Here is a 12,436-nt window from a genome sequence, read left to right on the forward strand (position 1 = left end):
TATCAACACAATTTTTATAAATAACTTTCGTTTTCTGAAAATCGACGAAAATTTTCTGTTCCAAATTCTACAAACTTACACTGCAGCAATTGAAATTGAACTCAATTTCAAATAAACACAGCCTGTTAGCAAAACTTATTTTGAAAGTTGCCAGGAAAATAAATTTATTGATGTTGATACAGAAACTGGGTAAAATTTAGTGACTTATCGTTTCTTTAATTATTTAAAAAGCTCTAAAATCTGATGCTTTATCCATCTATTTAATGTGTGCTCTCAATTTTAAAAAAAGCTTTAGTTTTGATAAAAAGAAGCCAAAAGAAGAAAAGGTCATCAAAAAAACTTTTCAGTGAACCTCACCGCTGGTAAAACTTGATTTTTTTCATTAAAAATATGCATGATCGACTGCGAAATATAACAAAAAATATTTCCGTTGGAAGAGAGTGGGTTGAATGCCCCCGTTGAATGTCCCCCCCCCCCCTTTACCTTCGTTGCTCCCAAAACTTCTCCAATGTCATCTTTCTAGCCTTCATCAAAAATACATGCAGCCTCTTCTTGAAAGAGGTACAGCGACGTGTCACCAGATTGGAAACGAGTCACGAGATGACTCCTTGAATAAAATGGAAAAAAAAATGATACGATAAATATAACAATTGCTCTTCAAGGATAGCAAAACTGTTCGTATCATGACAAAGCCTGAATGTCCCGAATGCCTTTTAAGGCCTATGGGCTGTGTTTGAATTAAAATTTTTATTTAAAAAAAATAAATTGATCGAGTTTAATTTCAAAACTTATACCCCGCACACGCTATGTAGGTTGCAATATGATGTAATTCGCTGATAGTAAAGTATTATGCAGTAGCAAAGAACAAAAACTGTACACACCATTTTTTTTTGTAAAGTTCTGATTGCTTGAAATTTCCCAATTCATCCGTGTTTTAGATCAGCTTCTGCGCTCTTTAACGATTTTAATTATGATGTTGAAAACTTAACGCAAATTCTTTATGAGTGGCAAAATATCATGAACTAGAAAATTTTCCCCAAATTTAATTGAGGCAAAGGCAAAATAATTAGTACAGTTTTCGTAAGACTCAAGTTTTCAATCTTGATGTTGATGTTGTTCAAAAGTTTTGATTTTTTCAATACTATCGTAACCAAAAACTAAGCCTTGATTTGTTATTTTTTAATTAACTCTCAAATGACACTGTACTGATTGCTCACGGAGTAATGTATTATCAGCTAAGTATTAAGTATTCGAATATTTAAAACAGTTATCTCACGATTTGACAAAAAGGCTATCATTTTCAAAAACATCAATTTTAAATTGGAGGCAAAACACAGATTTACTCACAACACGTGCCTAAAGCCTATTTGCAAAGCCACGTTTGAAGTTTGCGTTATGACTTCTTATTTGTTCTGAGTCTGCTAAAAGATTGGTCTGCTAAATTCCCTGTCGCGATAGATCAATTAATATGTCTCAATTCAATTTCTAACGATTTCTAAGACAGGTTACGTTTCCGCTAGCCAGTTAAAAGCGCGAAATATATTGCGAATTAAAAATCTAAAATTGACCAAATTGGCAATCTGACTGCTTGATTTTTCTGACCCCACAAACCCCATAGTTTAATGAAAAAGTATCCCAGATAAAATATCTTTTTTTTTTAAATTGAGCTCAGGACAACAATAATTTTCGAATGATATATAAAAAGATTCCCCAATTTCAAATACTCGTCACTTTCTTCGGATGCAGAACAAAAAGTATTTGGCAAAAATGTTGATGAGAACGAGGGTACTACAAGTTTTCTGGAACAATACTGGAACAAGTTTTTAGAAGTAATGCCAAGCAAAAAAAAATGAGAACTAAAATGCAGACGAGACAAACACTGGAAGTGCGGTGAAATAAACTACTATAACTTGGACATTCGGCGGAAAACACGGGATCTGCGTACCTTAGGAAATGAGTCAAAAGATCCTTCGGAATTGTTTTTCATGCTTGTTTGCTGATAAATATTCAAACTCAAGAATTTTTGTTCAGACATTTTGTTTTGGAGCTTAAAATTTAGATTGTTCGATTATTGCAATTAGTTTTCGATTGTTATCTGAGGTTCTATGTTATCATAGGGCTCTATTTTTCTTGTCGCAACAAACCTGCTTCCTTATGGTAAATGTTAGATCCGAAGCTTAAGAACCTCTAGCCCTGTTTTCATGATATGATTCCCCGTTCTCTCTGGTTATTTTGTTTCGCTTTTCTTGCTCAAATTTGTCACAACTACTGGACAAACAACCACCTTGATCATGAAAAAGTTTCGTTCAAGAATATGAATTAACCGTTTTGCAGATTGTTATGCGGGTTCTTGTAGGACACACCTTTTATTGGTCGTAAATTTTGTAGTAGAATTAGAATTTCTATCTTTCTCCCGGTAGCTGGTAACATGAACTGGATCAACCTATATCTGTAATTGGGTAAGGTGGATCTGAGCTCCAAAATAAGTAATTCAACGAACGAGAAATTCCGGCTGCTTTTTTGAGATCTCTATCTATTCAAATTCCGTTGGCTGCCCCATCCATCTGATATCTTACTGGTCTGGACAAACAAAAGTGAGTGCTGAAAATTTTTTAGTTGGAGTTATAGAAAAGTACCATCTAATATAATTACATCATGGACCTAGACAGTTGTTTTGGTTCATATCAGTTTTCAAAGTCTGAGATGATATTAATCGGAAATCAAAACCTGATACTGGCTAGTAGTTTTGGTAACTTTTTTCAAAATCCTTATAAAACATTTGATGCCGCCTCAAATTAATTGTTACATACTTCAACCAGAATTGCATTAATTTGATGATTTACCACCCGCATCCAAGTTTAGGCGCAAGTATTCGATTATAACAGATTATTATGATGATTTTTTGACAATTATAACTGATTATAATTACCAAAATTGGGTGTTTAAAAGATTTATAGTTGATTATAATCGTGATAATTTCCAAGAGATTATAATGTTTTATAATCGATTATAATTGATTATATTTTTTACAAAAAACCCTTACAATCAATTATAATCAATTGATAATCTCTTATTTTGCCGAAATTTTGTCAGTTCAAAACCACATTTGAATTATATCTTATGGGTTATTATTTTTGTGTCAAAAAAAAAATCTCTAAAAGAGAGATCTCTTGAACACTTTGGTTCATCGACAAGGTTCATTGAACACTTTACACTTTGGTTCATCAAAAGTTTCATAGACATCCTTTCATATGAGTGGAAAGGCTCGCGAAGTAAATGAAAAATAAATCTTCTGAATCAAATTTGAAACTAAATTAATTTGCTGATGTTTTGGTGTTTAAAAAGCTTAAAATATGCATTTCAAAACAGTTCTAATGGGGATGAATTGAAAAATAAACTTATAATTTTGAATTAAATGGAAAACATTAAAAAAATTCTTTATTTTCATAGAAACCAACGTCTACAAAAAGCATTAAAAAAGCAATTTACATGCAACTTCGAAGACAACATGGACAAGCAAATAGAATTATAATCAATTATGATCGATTATAATGGATTTTTGTGCAAAACTACGGAACTAGAAATTTGAATAAACATAATGGATTATAATCAATTATAATCGATTATAATTGTATCGAAAAATAGACGAATAAATAATCGATTATAATCCATTATAATGGATTATAATGGATTATAATTAATTATAGTTTGATTTTAAAAAGAAAGATTATAATCGACTATTAATTGATTAAAATCAATTGTTTCTCAATTTTAGTAAGACTGGTACTAAAATCGTAATGTAATCGATTATTAACGCTTGAAAGCTTGAACCTGGATGCGGGCATCGTATTCCAACTAATAATTTCGCAGCTTGCATGGGAGGTCCTCGGAAAAAACATATAGTCAACTTGCTTTCCATAAGCCAAAGTTAGAACTAAATTTTGGATAAACTTTGCCCTTTTTAATAAAGAGAAAACGGTGGTTGCTTGAAAACAACTTATCAGAAGAAATTAAACAGATAAAACTGTTGTGTGATTATTATGAGATTTTGTGCTACGTTTTCGTAAAATTGGAAACTTCAAATTACGAGGCAGCAGTTTTTACCAGAAGTCATTTCAAGGACTTGTTCTTTCCTTCCATGTCCTGTGTCGTACCTTAACATATGATCGTATTATTTTTCGAATCCGAACAGTTTGATAAACCAAGAAATCTAGACGAGGTGAGATAAAACAACTAGTTGATAGACACTATTAATTGACAACTGAGCTGGAGCTCAAGAACAACGCAGACCTAATGCCTATCAAGGTCAACCGAGCAAGTAATATGATAGTTAGCACAGTAAGTTCAACATAAAGGTACTTGTCAGTTTAACATAAAGGTACATATCATATATGATAAGTTTATCAATCCGAGCCGGATGACATTCACCCTCAACGAGAAATTTAGGAAAAAACATTGTTTTCTATTTGAGTTTTTTAGTCCCTGAGGGACTTTACTTTTCAACTTGTCCTTCTTTCTCGTTTGCTCTCAATTTTTATTTCGAACCTGTTGTAAGTTTTTGTCTGTCTCGTTATTGTTATCGTCTTTCACGTTTTTTTTCCTGTTCTTCGTGCGTTTGATTATCGTCCTCCTTTTCTTTCGTAACTTTTTCCTCCTCGTTTTTTTCCTTCACGAAAAAAATATCTGTATTGTGGTTACTTGGGCTGTCCGTACCTGGGGCAGTTAAAACAACAACTTCTGCTGCTTGTTTTTTTCTTGTTCTTAGGGCAAATCGATTCAAGAAAATTTACGCAGGCCTCGTACTCCGAAGTCTTGTATGTGAATCCCATTTCTTGTTTTAACGATTTTAAACTTGGCTTAGAGCATGTTTCCGGTTTGTCTGTTGGAAAATCAATCTCAAATCGTAACGTTGTTTTAACTTCACGATTTCTCATGTTTATCGTATTGATCGGAACTGGGTCACCGAGGGCGTTTGCAAGTGTCGATTGTCGATTCCGTGTGAATTTTCTGGTTGGCATGTCGGAGTTTGTTGGAGGGGTAGGTTTCTGGTTGAGTCGTTTGGGTGAGGGAGTATTCCTTGGTGAGGACATCGCAATAATCAACTATTTGTCGCGGAATCTAGTCGGATCGGCAATAGCTCCAGTGAGCTCAATGAGTTTTTTGTTGCGGCATCAATTAACTTGATTGCCAATTTCAATATGATTGCCCAACTCATTCTGAATGGCTTAGCCAAAAAGAAACGCGCATCGTTTCAGCTGATCAAAAAGCGGGCAGAATTTGAAAGAGCACTAATAAGCCAATCAATTGAAACCTAAAGTGCAATTCAAATGTTCCGGACAATTCGAAATTGGTCAGTCAGATCCAAGTAGAAACGATCATTACCCCAAATGCCCCAAGAAATCGGCTGACTGAGAAAGAGAAAAAAATTAATTTTAATTCAAAAGAAGAAGTTGATAGAATTTAATAAAATTTTGAGACAACGAAATGATTACAAAAATTTTACGGATCGTGCAGACTACCACACATAATCGACTTTGTTGCATACAAATCCGCAAAAAATATGGGACCACGTGCACGTTATGAAAACAAAGAACAGCCAAACTCGCCACGACATCCGATATTAAAGGAAGATGAGAGCACAGGGTTTATAAAAAAGCTAATGAGAAAAGAAAAAAAGGAGTTGCAGGAAAGCCTAAAAACAAGGGCGAAAACACTGACAGGCAAGAGAACAGTACAAAACAGGACAAACGTGCTCAAGACTCCAGCTAGGGGGATGCATTCAGCGCTGAAACCTTGGTTGCACAAAACAGTTCACAAACGACGACGGAAAAGCCAGAATTAAAACCAGCAACCTTGTCATGCCTTGGATTGTCGTCAACATCCGGGAACTTGGCACCAACCCCGAAAAGACTGGACACAAAAAAGAAGCCACCTCAACTACCAAGGGAATCAGTCGAAGCAACCAGAAAGTTTCCCAGGAACCGAAAATCGGCCCTCACGGTAGTTTCAGGAAACCCAGTACTAATTAGTGAGAAAACACAGGCCAGAAATAACTTAAACATCAAAAACCTGTCTAATGAAATGAATTTTGTTTAAAAATTGCTTGAAATTTAGGCTTGTGTAAAGTTCCTGGAGACAATTAAACCTAAACCAAGCAACAAGAAAACTCGATGTCGTCGATCTGGTGTCACCAACATACAACTCAAACCGATATGACTTGAACTGAGGGGTCCTAATTGTTCTGGACAGGAATAAAAAAAGGAAGCAGAAGCGGACAAAAAAAAACCAGACTAAGCAAGCTAATTTCGAGAAAGAGCAGAAAATAAAAAAGCCAACCCAACCGAAGGGCCTGAGAAGAATTCAGAAGACGAGGATGTTGAAACAACAATCGGCACCAGAAGAAAAGCAAGCATAGGATTTAAAAAATCAGAACTTTCAGAGCAAGAAAAGTTCAAAGCAACGACAAGCCCACGGGGAGAAGTCCGAAAGGAACTATGAAACTCCAGACCCAAACCCATTATGAAACCCAGTTTTTTATGATCTGTTTGAATCTGCCATTAATCGTCCTGAATATTGGCAAAACTTTGAAGTACAAAAAAGAGGTTTTATTGCTACATTTATGCTGATTGTATGAACTTGATAGTTGTGTGCGTTTGGTTGTAGGTTGCGTGCGTAGCGGTTTTCAAAGCGAAGAATAAATGCTTACCAACCAGTTGTTCGATGCTTATGGTTCGTTATTCGGTTTATCGAATCGTGCGGATTATAATTTAGACTTCCCTCTACTTTGTCGTAGGACAACATGTAGAATTGAAATGGTTTTATACTTGTGCTGAGGGGCGGATCTAAGTTATTCTCGAGGGAAAAGGGCAGTATTTGAATTGTAAAATCTTCTTTTTAGTTTGACCACATTAACCCAGCTATCAATTTTAGGAGCTATCGTTTTTAAGAACTTCTTAGATCAGGGGCGGATTTAGGGGGGGGGGGGCGGACGCCCCCCCCCCCCCTCAGGGATTCGACCCCCTGCCGACCCAAAGGGTCCCCCCTTTGATACTTTTTAAGAAATCCATTTTTGGCCGACCGACCGTAAAAATTTTCTAAAGGCGCCTTCGGCGCCAATATATACTAATTTTGAGGGGGGAGCGCGCGCCGAAAAAACGCAATTTTTCGGTCAAAATTTTCCAAAAAGTGCCTAAAAACGCCTTTTTTGACCTGTTTTTTCAAAATTTTGCCTGCGGCGCAAAAAATTTGGCCAAAATAGGGACAAAATCGTGCTTTGGGAGAGCTCGAAAAATCAATTTGGTCGACCTAAAAAAAAAAGGTCGTCAAAATTTCCGAAAAATTTTTGAAAATCCGCCCCCCCCCCCCTCGAGAAAATGCTAGATCCGCCCTTGTCTTAGATACTTTTGAAAATTTGCATTTTTGGCGCCCACTCCACTTCGAATAAGTTATTTTGGGGTCAAAGGTGCTTTAGAAAAATTTTAGGGCAGGTAGGCCAAAAATGGATGTCGTAAGGTAGTATCAAAAGGGGAACCTTTTGGTGGTTAAGGGGTCGAACCCTTGCAAAAGGAATCATCCCCGAAATCACCCCTGACTAGGCTAATTAATGAAATAATTCAGAAAAAAAACGTACTTATGAAGTTATAGGAGCAAACAAATGGGCAGTGACAGGCAAAAAACTCGGCTGGCATAAAACACAAAACTCTTAATTATTGTCAAAGCAAAATTTGTACTCAAAAAAATATTACAAATCACAATTTTTCTCACATTTCACAAATTGCGCGGCAATCAGAATTAAGTTAAAGCTATTAAAGGTACAGGTGAGCCTGATCACCACCAGTCTGCTCTGTTGATTGAAATTTAACTCTGTTGATTTATGCTTTCATTTGCTCTGTTGATTGAAAATGTTTGATTTCTCAATTGCTCAAATTTTTGTTTTCTCAGTAAGGCGAGTTTGAGTTTGCACGGATTTTTTGTTGTTGTTTTGCAATCATAGAAACTATGCTAGCTTCAAACTTAGGCTAGTCGAGCGGTCACTGAGCAAAACACTGAAATGTGATTGCCCGAACAGAGCTCCCATAGATCAGAATCGGTTATTTTGTCATTTTTAGTCAGTATCTCATAAAACTACAAAAAATTACGATAATAGTTGTATGGGTTATAGTCGTAATGTTTTTACGTCATTATGCTCTATTAAAACTGAATATAATCAATTCTAATAGATTTTTTGAGACGTTTTTGATGAAATATAAAGTTTTGTTGTATATTTATCTCACATCTTGTTTAGTGCAATGTCCAGTTGCTACGTCTTATATTTCACCCTTCAATTTTATATTCTACATAAATTTCTACACTTTATCCCCTTCCCCCACGTTTACTAGTGGGTAGCGTTTAAAAACTAATAGGTGGGTTTCGTTAACTGGAGGGCGTGGGGTTTGTGGAAAACTGGGAGAAGGGTGGGGTGGGTTTGGTAAACTTCGGGATGCGGTCTGTTGAACGTATTTGATTTCTTACCTTTTTGCCTAAAATAACTGTAAAAACATGGCATAGTTTCTTGGTCGAAATTAGTATAAATTAATTGAATTTAGTTCTGAATTTAAAAAGATCTTCGATTATGATTGATTATATTGGATTTTTTTCAAGAGTTATAAATTATAATGCGAGAATATCGTGACAAAAAAAATGAATTTCAGTGCCAAAATGAATGGCTTTAAATCGAATATAATTGGACTAATATGTTTTTTTTAGAATATAAAAATTTATAATGACAATATAATATATTTTGTGATCTGAGTTTTGCATCTGTAATGGATTATAAAGTTTTTTTTTGTCCCGGAAGTCCACTGTAATCGAATAAAACTCATGGGTACTCGGTTGCTCATGAATATAACAGACCTTTAGAGCTTGGACAGTCCATCAGGTTCTATATAAAAGGAACTTGGCATTGTGAAGAAAAGCTATCTTTTGGCGTTATGAGTCTCTTCATAAACTTTTTGATTTTTCAGGACCAAAAAGTCTGAAAAAAAATAGGAAACAAACTTAGATCAGGACAAGACAGGCAGCGAATCAATTTGAGATGAAGAAAACTATTAAAAAATGTAATAACACCCGAATACCCAAAAGAGAGACTAAAATTTTTTAAAAAGACCTAATTCTAGACGTTTTGCAAAAGTGTCAATCGAATTAAAAACTGTGCCGATATTTCTTTTAAGGTATCAATTTTGTCATTAGCTCACATTTCTGATTTTATTCAGTTTTGTTTTGACATCAATTTTGTTTATTGATATTTTTCGGAGATCTCAAATCTTCTTGATTGAACAATCTATATCAGAAAACCTCCCGCTTTTCAGTTTAAATTCGTGTTTGATAAAAACATAAAAACAGGTTTATGAAAAAGGGGATTTTATGATTGTTTTTGAGACGCTTTCAACAGTTTTTACGTTTCCTCAAAAACTGCTCGACCAATTTTCGAAAAAGTAAGGCTAGTGGAGAGTCCGCCCAATCTTCTATATGCCGGAAAGTCTCTTTTAAATATAACCCACTTTCTACATTTTTTAAAATTTTCTTTTAATTTCTGAGCAGCAGCACCCCAAGTATGAGATGGTGGTTTCAATGGATAAAACATGAAAGTTATGGCCCTCAGAAAAGTCAAACTTTCTAAATGTTGACAATTTTTTTTGGAAATTTTTGAAATTTCTCAAAAACCACCCTCCAAAATTTCAGATTTTGATTTCATTATGTAGCACGGGTCGTGAAAAACTCCCCTGCATAAGAGGTTGCGTCCATTTTTCCGACACAAAAAAAATAACCTTCAGGAAATGACTTTTTAACCATTTGTAAACTTTTTGACTTTTCACAATAACTACCCTCCAAGATCTGAGACTTTAGTTTCAATAACTAGACCGAGTTGAATCAAGCTCCCATGTTTGAGAGGATATGCGCAAGGTTTTGTTGACAAAATTATGGCCCTCAGAAAAGTCAAACTTTTGATTTTTTGACTGTTTTTTTTAAACTTTTTGAATTGTCTCGAAACTTTCTTCACAAATCTGAGATTTTGGTTTCAATATAACAAACAAAGTTGAGCTAAAATCCCTTGTGTAAGCGCCCACGTTCCAATTTTCTATTGAGAAAAGTTATTTTTGGCCTTCAGAAATCAATGTATTGATTTTTCGACCGTTTTTTGAAACTTCTTGACTTTTCTCAAAAACCACTTTCCCGAATCTAAGATTTTGGTTTCAATGGATAAAACGAGTTATAAGAAGCTCCCCTGTAAAAGCGCCCATGTCCAAATTTTCTAACAAAAAATTTATGGCTCTCAGAAAAATCAATGTTTTGATTTTTTGTCCTATTTTTGAAACTTTTTGGCTCTCCTCAAAAACAACTCATTCAATATCAAGGGCGTAATCGAGGTAACAGTTTTTGATCAATGCTTTCGCAAATATGATTGATTTTATTAAGAATTGTCAATTAAAAATAGTCCTGAAATTCAAAGAAGTTTGAAGTCAAGTATTTTATTTTGTGAAATTGCTTCAAGAATCTTTATCATTCTTGTAGTTCGTAGTTCAGACTCTTACATAGGTTGCGATGATTGTTTTTGTTCAGTAAGGTCTTTAAAAATTTTTCAGGCTGAAATTTAGTTTTTCGCTTTTTGAGTTTTGATATCTTTTTAAGATCAATTAATTTCCTCTGTTAAAAAGAAGGCAAAGATCACTATTGAACAGTGAAACTGTCAAGGCACGAAAAACGAGGTTGGCTACTAATTTTTAAATTGGAATTTAATTTTCAGATATTCCAGCGAAATAAAAATTTTACTTATTGATTTATTTTTCTCAACTTCGGTTAAGTTCTGTTAAAAAAAAGCCCACTGTAATCGAATAAAACTCATGGGTACTCGGTTGCTCATGAATAAAACGGACCTTTAGAGCTTGGACAGTCCATCAAGTTCTATATAAAAGGAACTTGGCATTGTGAAGAAAAGCAATCTTTTGGCGTTATGAGTCTCTTCATAAACTTTTTGATGTTTCAGGACCAAAAAGTCTGAAAAAAAATAGGAAACAAACTTAGATCAGGACAAGACAGGCAGCGAATCAATTTGAGATGAAGAAAACTATTAAAAAATGTAATAACACCCGAATACCCAAAAGAGAGACTAAAATTTCTTAAAAATACCTAATTCTAGACGTTTTGCAAAAGTGTCAATCGAATTAAAAACTGTGCCGATATTTCTTTTAAGGTATCAATTTTGTCATTAGCTCACATTTTTGATTTTATTCAGTTTTGTTTTGACATCAATTTTGTTTATTGATATTTTTCCGAGATCTCAAAAATTCTTGATTGAACAATCTATATCAGAAATCCTCCCGCTTTTCAGTTTAAATTCGTGTTTGATAAAAACATAAAAACAGGTTTATGAAAAAGGGGATTTTATGATTGTTTTCGAGACGCTTTCAACAGTTTTTACGTTTCCTCAAAAACTGCTCGACCAATTTTCGAAAAAGTATCGCTAGTGGAAAGTCCGCCCAATCTTCTATATGCCGGAAAGTCTCTTTTAAATATAACCCACTTTCTATTTTTTTAAACTTTTCTTTTAATATCTGAGCAGCAGCACCCCAAGTATGAGTTTGTGGTTTCAATGGATAAAACATGAAAGTTACGGCCCTCAGAAAAGTCAAACTTTCTAAATGTTGACAATTTTTTTGGAAATTTTTGAAATTTCTCAAAAACCACCCTCCAAAATTTCAGATTCTGATTTCATTATAAAGCATGGGTCGTGAAAAACTCCCCTGCATAAGGGGTTGCGTCCATTTTTCCGACACAAAAAAATAACCTTCAGGAAATGACTTTTTAACCATTTGTAAATTTTTTGACTTTTCACAATAACTACCCTCGCAGATCTGAGACTTTAGTTTCAATAACTAGACCGAGTTGAATCAAGCTCCCATGTTTGAGAGGATATGAGCAAGGTTTTGTTGACAAAATTATGGCCCTCAGAAAAGTCAAACTTTTGATTTTTTGACTGTTTTTTTTAAACTTTTTGAATTGTCTCGAAACTTTCTTCACAAATCTGAGATTTTGGTTTCAATATAACAAACAAAGTTGAGCTAAAATCCCTTGTGTAAGCGCCCACGTTCCAATTTTCTATTGAGAAAAGTTATTTTTGGCCTTCAGAAATCAATGTATTGATTTTTCGACCGTTTTTTGAAACTTCTTGACTTTTCTCAAAAACCACTTTCCCGAATCTAAGATTTTGGTTTCAATGGATAAAACGAGTTATAAGAAGCTCCCCTGTAAAAGCGCCCATGTCCAGTTTTTGATCAATGCTTTCGCAAATATGATTGATTTTATTAAGAATTGTCAATTAAAAATAGTCCTGAAATTCAAAGAAGTTTGAAGTCAAGTATTTTATTTTGTGAAATTGCTTCAAGAATCTTTATCATTC

Source organism: Symsagittifera roscoffensis, chromosome 4 (assembly GCF_963678635.1).
Source record: "Symsagittifera roscoffensis chromosome 4, txSymRosc1.1, whole genome shotgun sequence".
Taxonomy (NCBI): Eukaryota; Metazoa; Xenacoelomorpha; order Acoela; family Convolutidae; genus Symsagittifera; species Symsagittifera roscoffensis.